Source organism: Tamandua tetradactyla, chromosome 20 (assembly GCF_023851605.1).
Source record: "Tamandua tetradactyla isolate mTamTet1 chromosome 20, mTamTet1.pri, whole genome shotgun sequence".
Taxonomy (NCBI): domain Eukaryota; kingdom Metazoa; phylum Chordata; class Mammalia; order Pilosa; family Myrmecophagidae; genus Tamandua; species Tamandua tetradactyla.
The window spans coordinates 64,074,199-64,082,753 of NC_135346.1; the positions used below are offsets into that span (position 1 = coordinate 64,074,199).

General features: G+C 43.2%; 1 pseudogene; it reads right to left on the reverse strand.

Annotated features, from left to right (window-relative positions):
- Positions 1-5,402: 5,402 nt before the first annotated feature.
- Positions 5,403-8,546, reverse strand: LOC143664679 (golgin subfamily A member 2 pseudogene; annotated as a pseudogene).
- Positions 8,547-8,555: the final 9 nt, after the last annotated feature.

Genomic DNA, 8,555 nt, shown 5'->3' on the forward strand with positions numbered 1-8,555 from the left:
TTCTATATTTTTCTGTTTGCTATTCCTTAAGGGCTATGCATGAGTGTCTGGATTGCTGCATTTTTGCATTTTGTTCCAAGGTCACAGATTGTTAGTTCTTTACATGAGGGTTAATGTCTTCCTTAAGACAGGCTCATGTCTTCCTGTTTACTTTTGAAAGATAAAATTATTATGGTCTTTCTACTGTGGAAGGAAGCCTGCAGCTCATCCCCATTAATTCTTGAGGAGCTCCTATTTATTTATTTCCTTCTTCAGTGTTCTTGCTTTAGGTTTAAGGTCCATAAAACCGCCTCCAGTTGTAAGATTCATAAGATATCTCCCAATATTTTCCTCTAACTGTTTTATGGTCTTAGACCTAATGTTTAGATCTTTGATCCATTTTGAGTTAACTTTTGTATAGGGTGTGAGACATGGGTCTTCTTTCATTCTTTTGCATATGGATATCCAGTTCTCTAGGCACCATTTATTGAAGAGACTGTTCTGTCCCAGGTGAGTTGGTTTGACTGCCTTATCAAAGATCAAATGTCCATAGATGAGAGGGTCTATATCTGAGCACTCTGTTCGATTCCATTGGTTGATATATCTATCTTTATGCCAATACCATGCTGTTTTGACCACTGTGGCTTCATAATATGCTTTAAAGTCAGGCAGCGCGAGACCTCCAGCTTCGTTTTTTTTCCTCAAGATGTTTTTAGCAATTCGGGGCACTTTGCCCTTCCAGATAAATTTGCTTATTGGTTTTTCTATTTCTGAAAAATAAGTTGTTGGGATTTTGATTGGTATTGCATTGAATCTGTAAATCAATTTAGGTAGGATTGACATCTTAACTATATTTAGTCTTCCAATCCATGAACACGGTATGCCCTTCCATCTATTTAGGTCTTCTGTGATTTCTTTTAACAGTTTTTTGTAGTTTTCTTTGTATAGGTCTTTTGTCTCTTTAGTTAAATTTATTCCTAAGTATTTTATTATTTTCGTTGCAATTGTAAATGGAGTTCGTGTCTTGATTTCCCCCTCAGCTTGTTCATTGCTCATGTATAGAAATGCTACAGATTTTTGAATGTTGATCTTGTAACTTGCTACCTTGCTGTACTCATTTATTAGCTCTAGTAGTTTTGTTGTGGATTTTTCTGGGTTTTCGATGTATAGTATCATATCGTCTGCAAACAGTGATAGTTTTACTTCTTCCTTTCCAATTTTGATGCCTTGTATTTCTTTTTCTTGTCTAATTGCTCTGGCTAGAACCTCCAACACAATGTTGAATAATAGTGGTGATAGTGGACATCCTTGTCTTGTTCCTGATCTTAGGGGGAAAGTTTTCAATTTTTCCCCATTGAGGATGATATTAGCTGTGGGTTTTTCATATATTCCCTCTATCATTTTAAGGAAGTTCCCTTGTATTCCTATCTTTTGAAGTGTTTTCAACAGGAAAGGATGTTGAATCTTGTCAAATGCCTTCTCTGCATCAATTGAGATGATCATGTGATTTTTCTGCTTTGATTTGTTGATATGGTGTATTACATTAATTGATTTTCTTATGTTGAACCATCCTTGCATACCTGGGATGAATCCTACTTGGTCATGATGTATAATTCTTTTAATGTGTTGTTGGATACGATTTGCTAGAATTTTATTGAGGATTTTTGCATCTATATTCATTAGAGAGATTGGTCTGTAGTTTTCTGTTTTTGTAATATTTTTGCCTGGTTTTGGTATGAGGGTGATGTTGGCTTCATAGAATGAATTAGGTAGTTTTCCCTCCACTTCGATTTTTTTGAAGAGTTTGAGGAGAGTTGGTACTAATTCTTTCTGGAATGTTTGATAGAATTCACATGTGAAGCCATCTGTTCCTGGACTTTTCTTTTTAGGAAGCTTTTGAATGACTGATTCAATTTCTTTACTTGTGATTGGTTTGTTGAGGTCATCTATTTCTTCTTGAGTCAAAGTTGGTTGTTCATGTCTTTCCAGGAACCCGTCCATTTCATCTAAATTGTTGTATTTATTAGTGTAAAGTTGTTCATAGTATCCTGTTATTACCTCCTTTATTTCCGTGAGGTCAGTAGTTATGTCTCCTCTTCCATTTCTGATCTTATTTATTTGCATCCTCTCTCTTCTTCTTTTTGTCAATCTTGATAAGGGCCCATCAATCTTATTGATTTTCTCATAGAACCAACTTCTGGTCTTATTGATTTTCTCTATTGTTTTCATGTTTTCAATTTCATTTATTTCTGCTCTGATCTTTGTTATTTCTTTCCTTTTGCTTGCGTTGGGATTAGTTTGCTGTTCTTTCTCCAGTTCTTCCAAGTGAACAGTTAATTCCTGCATTTTTGCCTTTTCTTCTTTTCTGATATAGACATTTAGGGCAATAAATTTCCCTCTTAGCACTGCGTTTGCTGCATCCCATAAGTTTTGATATGTTGTGTTTTCATTTTCATTTGCCTCGAGGTATTTACTAATTTCTCTTGCAATTTCTTCTTTGACCCACTCGTTGTTTAAGAGTGTGTTGTTGAGCCTCCACGTATTTGTGAATTTTCTGGCACTCCACCTATTGTTGATTTCCAACTTCATTCCTTTATGATCCGAGAAAGTGTTGTGTATGATTTCAATCTTTTTAAATTTGTTAAGACTTGCTTTGTGACCCAGCATAATGTGTATCTTTGAGAATGATCCATGAGCACTTGAGAAAAAAGTGTATCCTGCTGTTGTGGGATGTAATGTCCTATAAATGTCTGCTAAGTCTAGCTCATTTATAGTAATATTCAGATTCTCTATTTCTTTACTGATCCTCTGTCTAGATGTTCTGTCCATTGATGAGAGTGGGGAATTGAAGTCTCCAACTATTATGGTATTTGTGTCTATTTCCCTTTTCAGTGTTTGCAGTGTATTCCTCACGTATTTTGGGGCATTCTGGTTCGGTGCATAAATATTTATGATTGTTATGTCTTCTTGTTTAATTGTTCCTTTTATTAGTATATAGTGTCCTTCTTTGTCTCTTTTAACTGTTTTACATTTGAAGTCTAATTTGTTGGATATTAGTATAGCCACTCCTGCTCTTTTCTGGTTGTTATTTGCATGAAATATCTTTTCCCAACCTTTCACTTTCAACCTATGTTTATCTTTGGGTGTAAGATGTGTTTCCTGTAGACAGCATATAGAAGGATCCTGTTTTTTAATCCATTCTGCCATTCTATGTCTTTTGATTGGGGAATTCAGTCCATTGACATTTAGTGTTATTATTGTTTGGATAATATTTTCCTCTACCATTTTGCCTTTTGTATTATATATATCATATCTGACTTTCCTTCTTTCTACACTCTTCTCCATACCTCTCTCTTCTGTCTTTTCGTATCTGACTCTAGTGCTCCCTTTAGTATTTCTTGCAGAGCTGGTCTCTTGGTCACAAATTCTCTCAGTGACTTTTTGTCTGAGAATGTTTTAATTTCTCCCTCATTTTTGAAGGACAATTTTGCTGGATATAGGAGTCTTGGTTGGCAGTTTTTCTCTTTTAGTAATTTAAATATATCATCCCACTGTCTTCTAGCTTCCATGGTTTCTGCTGAGAAATCTACACATAGTCTTATTGGGTTTCCCTTGTATGTGATGGATTGTTTTTCTCTTGCTGCTTTCAAGATCCTCTCTTTCTCTTTGACCTCTGACATTCTAACTAGTAAGTGTCTTGGAGAACGCCTATTTGGGTCTAATCTCTTTGGGGTGCGCTGCACTTCTTGGATCTGTAATTTTAGGTCTTTCATAAGAGTTGGGAAATTTTCAGTGAAAATTTCTTCCATTAGTTTTTCTCCTCCTTTTCCCTTCTCTTCTCCTTCTGGGACACCCACAACACGTATATTTGTGCACTTCATATTGTCCTTGAGTTCCCTGATACCCTGTTCAAATTTTTCCATTCTTTTCCCGATAGTTTCTGTTTGTTTTTGGAATTCAGATGTTTCATCCTCCAAATCACTAATTCTATCTTCTGTCTCTTTGAATCTATCATTGTAGGTATCCATTGTTTTTTCCATCTTTTCTACTTTGTCCTTCACTTCCATAAGTTCTGTGATTTGTTTTTTCAGTTTTTCTATTTCTTCTTTATGTTCAGCCCATGTCTTCTTCATGTCCTCCCTCAATGTATTGATTTGGTTTTTGAAGAGGTTTTCCATTTCTGTTCATATATTCAGCATTAGTTGTCTCAGCTCCTGTATCTCATTTGAACTATTGGTTTGTTCCTTTGACTGGGCCATATTTTCAATTTTTTGAGCGTGATCCATTATCTTCTGCTGGCATCTGCGCATTTAGACAAATTTCCCTGGGTGTTGGATCCAAAAGTTTGGAAGATTTTTCTGTGAAATCTCTGGGTTCTGTTTTTCTTATCCTGCCCAGTAGGTGGCGCTCGTGGCACATGTTTGTCTGCGGGTCCCACCAGTAAAAGGTGCTGTGGGTGCTTTAACTTTGGAAAACTTTCACCGTCCGGGGGGTTTGCTAGCCGAAGCGGCTTGGAAGAGTACCAGCCGGCCCGGGGTCTGAACGCAGGGAGGGTCGCTGGCCGCCGCAGCCCTGGAAAGCGCCCGTCCGAATTTCCTAGTCGGCCCGGGGTGCCAAGCGTGGCGGGAGGGCGCCAGCCGCAGCGGCCCGCCTGGGCGAGTGCACCGTTCCCAGGGAGTCACAGGTTTGGAAGGGCCCCCCCCGTCACCGTTCTCCACGGCCTGGGGATTTCCGATCCAATTCTCAGTTGACCAGGGGGGCCGCGCGTGGTGTGGCGCCAGCTGCCAAGGTTTGAGGGGACCGCCTGTCCAATTCTCCCAGCCGGCCCGGGAAGGGGGAAGGGAGCGACTCCGGCCGCTTGCCGCCCCGCCCGGTGAAACCCGCGCCCCTCGGCGATCTCACCAGAGCGGGTTCTCTCAGCCAGCCAGCCGTTCCAGGATGGGCTACGCTGTCTTTTTTATCTCTGTCATGGCTTTGGGAGCTGTTCTGTATCGTTTCTACTCCCCTAGTAGCTGTTCTGGAGGAGAAACTAAAATCCGCGCGTCTTACTAAGCCGCCATCTTCTCCCCCCATTATTTCTTGAATTGCACCTCAATAATATTTCTATCTGGACATTGAAAGGCCTTACTTACTTTGCTAAACAGGTTTCTACAAGCAGATGTCCTGCCTTTTTCTACATATATATTTGTGTAGCTTTTTTATTTTAAAAATTTTTTTTGCCTTTGTTTCTGTTTTTTTTTTAGCTTCTATTAGAACCAAATAATCAAAGCCCCGAAATTAAAACATAATCCTATCTTGGTTAAGGTAGAAAGGGGTCTATGAGGCACAAAAGAGCCTTTAAGGGGCCCCACCTTGCTACTCTAGAGATAAAGGGTGGTAGGAAATGTGGACAGAAAAGGGGGTGGGGAGGGATTGTTTGGGAAAAAGTTGAGGCTTTGCCCCCAGCCCCACTACCCGGTGTTTTGCCAGCCAGAGAGACAGGCTTAGATAACCCGAACCTTTGCTTCTTCATACTCCTCAGCCCGGTAGAAGAAGGGGAAGCAGGGATTATTGCCCAGGCCATGGTGATCTTGAGGGTATTGAGTCTCACGTAGCAGTTGTATTTTCTGCTGGGCAGTGGGAGTCTCTGGAACAGTTTGGCCTTGGAGGGCCTCTCCCTTTGCAGATCCCACATCATTTGCCAGGTTCCCCTTGTGAAGGACCTGGCCGTTGTCACCTGCAGGCTCCTGGTGGCTTGGGGATGCTGTTGTTGCCTGATCAGCAGGGCTCTTGGTAGCTGCCATAAAGTTGCCATGCCATTCTTTGCACTCACCAACATGTATTTTATTGATCTCCTGCATCTCAAGCAGTTTCACCTTAATATCTTCTTTCTCATTTGCTGAGTGGTTAATGTTCGCCTCTTTTACATGGTGATGCTCCTTCATTACTGCCCTCTGATTTTGATAGAGGGTGATGCGCTCAACAGTTGTATCTATCTCTCCAGATAGCTGGAGGCAGCGATGCTCCAGTTCTTCCATCCGGTCCATCAATTCTAGTTTCTCTTGTGTAATTTCTGCAAAGCATCGGTGCAGCTTCTTCATATCCCCTTGCAGAGCCTGATTAATGTCCCCTGATACACTTTTCCCACCGATCCCGGTGGTAGGGGGTGCCTCTGATTCATGCTGAGATGAGGTCACCTGGCGAGCCAGGTGCTGGCAGCATAGCTTCTGCTCCTTCAGCTGCCTCTGCAGACATTCCCGCTCTTCCTCACTAGCTATGGCTGATTTCCAAAATACCACCATGGCCTCTCGACTGTCTAGGTCTTCAGGGATGGTCAGCTCTGGGTGCTGATCGTCTTCATCTCCTTGCTCACTCTTTGTAACATTTCCTTCCACAAGCAAGCTCATAAGGCCCAACTGGGCTTGCAATTGTTGATTCTGTTGATTGGCAGCTTCCAGGCACTCCTGAGTCCCCTGGAATTCCTGGCACATCATTTCAGCCATAGCCTCCCTCTGAACATCTTCGTGTGGCAACTTTTCCACTAGCTGGGTCTGCATCCCTAAATGCTTTTGCAGCATCTCCTTCCCGGTGGCTAGCTGCTGATAGGCCGCCACGAGCTGCTGACAGGCAAGTATAGACTGCTGCAGGTGGCTCTGGTACTGGTCACGCTGCTCTTGCAAACCCTGAGCCTCTATGCTCTTTAATTCTGGTGTCTCTTTGAGTCCCTCCAGGTTTTCCTGCAGCTTTCCCAGCTTCTTGGCCAGCTCTGTCTTAATTGAATGCAGGGCATTGGTTACCTCCATATTTTCGTTGCTCAGCCTGATAAAGTCATTCTGTAATCCATCTAACTGCTCTGTGAGTTTGCAGTTTTGGGACAGAGCGCGGGTGATGGTGCCGCAGTTGTTCTCCATGGTCTCCAGAATGTGTTTCTGCTCTGCCGCCTGCTCTTCACAGAGCTCAGCTTCCTGCTCCAACTGCAGCAGCCTCACCTCCTGCTCCTGACTCAGATGACTTAGGCCCTCATTGTCCTTCATCTGGGCCTGCAGCTGCCCTGCTAGGTGCTCTAGCTTCTTCTGCAGCTAGCTAGCCTCTGCTTGCAGCCGTTGCCCCATCTCGGAGGGCCCGGCTGGGGGCTTCTGGGATGGGGGTGCAGCTGTCTCGTTCTTCAGTTGAACTAAATTGTCCTCCAATTTCTGTAGCTTTTCCTCTCTCGGTGTTCTCACCTGTTCTCGAAACTGCTGAACCTGCTCCTGACAAATGGCACACTCTTTTCTCAGGGCCTCGGCAATTGTGTCTTTGTCTTGTTGCGTATTTTTCAGAGTTTCTGTCAGCTGTCCCACATGTAGCTACAGCTGTTCCCGCTCCTCCAGGGCCTGCTGTAACTGCTGGTTGCCATTAAGATCTCCAGGCTGCAGCAGTGATGGTTTTGCAGGTTCTCTCATCTCCAGCTTCCTGTGCAGCTCCTCCATCCCTCGCTGCATGGCTGACTTCTCCATGAGCAAGACCCGAAGTTTCTCTTCCAGTTCTGAGTTATGTTGCTTCAGGGCCTCATGCTTTTGCTTTGTTTACAGAACTCTACTTTAAGGTTGTCATGTTCTCTGGTTAGCTCTTGGTTGGTCTTGTCCACCTGCTTCTGCTGAGTGTAGACCGTGGACAGAGTGTGCTCCAGCTCACTTACACATCGCCTTTCAGACTGCAAGTGACTTACAAGATCCTCTGCCTCACCTTCTTTCTGCATGAGAGCCTGCTGAGTGTGCATAAGAGCTATGTATAACTGCGCCTTCTCAGACACTAGAATCCCAATTGTCTGATGATGTTCTTGCAGCCGTTGTCTTAGAGCTCCTTGCTGGTTGATGAAGTTTTGTTCAAACTCTTGTATGACTTCCTCCAATTGCTTACAAGCATCTTGTTTTTCTTGATTCAACTCTTGTATCTTCTTTGTGAGTTGATCATGTGTAGGACTGCTAGAATCCAGGGCTAGTGATGACTCTTGGTATTGGCTCTCTAGATTCTTCATGTCATTTGAGGATATCTGGTCCTTCCTGTTGATGCTGGGTGAGGACTCAGGCAGGAACCCATGAAAAAAAGGTCGTGAAATCTGTTGCAGGCTCTCAGTAGATGACATAGTCTTGTTTTCCTCCAAGGGAAGAGGACCATTTTCGACATCAGAGTTTTTAGGTGATGCCATGCCACTAGTACATGGGGAACTAGCACAGGCAAGATGGACACTGCCAGGAGGGGTGGTGTCATCGGCCGGTGAAGGAGGAGTGGCGTGGTCTTTGGGCACATTCCCAGGCAAGTGGCCACCCGACGTTGATGTTTCAGGGCCCTTTTGTACCTTCTCTTTCTTCTTCACTCTTGGTGGAATGGGAAGGTTGTTTTTCAGCTGAAATTCACATAACATTTTTCTGGCTGAGGCCAGTTTCTGCTGTTGGGTTTCTTCTGACATCTCGGGAAGGGGGATTGTGTAAAACTTTTTTCTGAGCGTGGCCAATTTCTGCCGTCTGGCTTCTTCCGACATCTGGGACAGGGGAAAGGGTCGATGGAGCAACATCATGTAATCCAGCAACCACTGTAGACTTGCATTCACTAGCTAC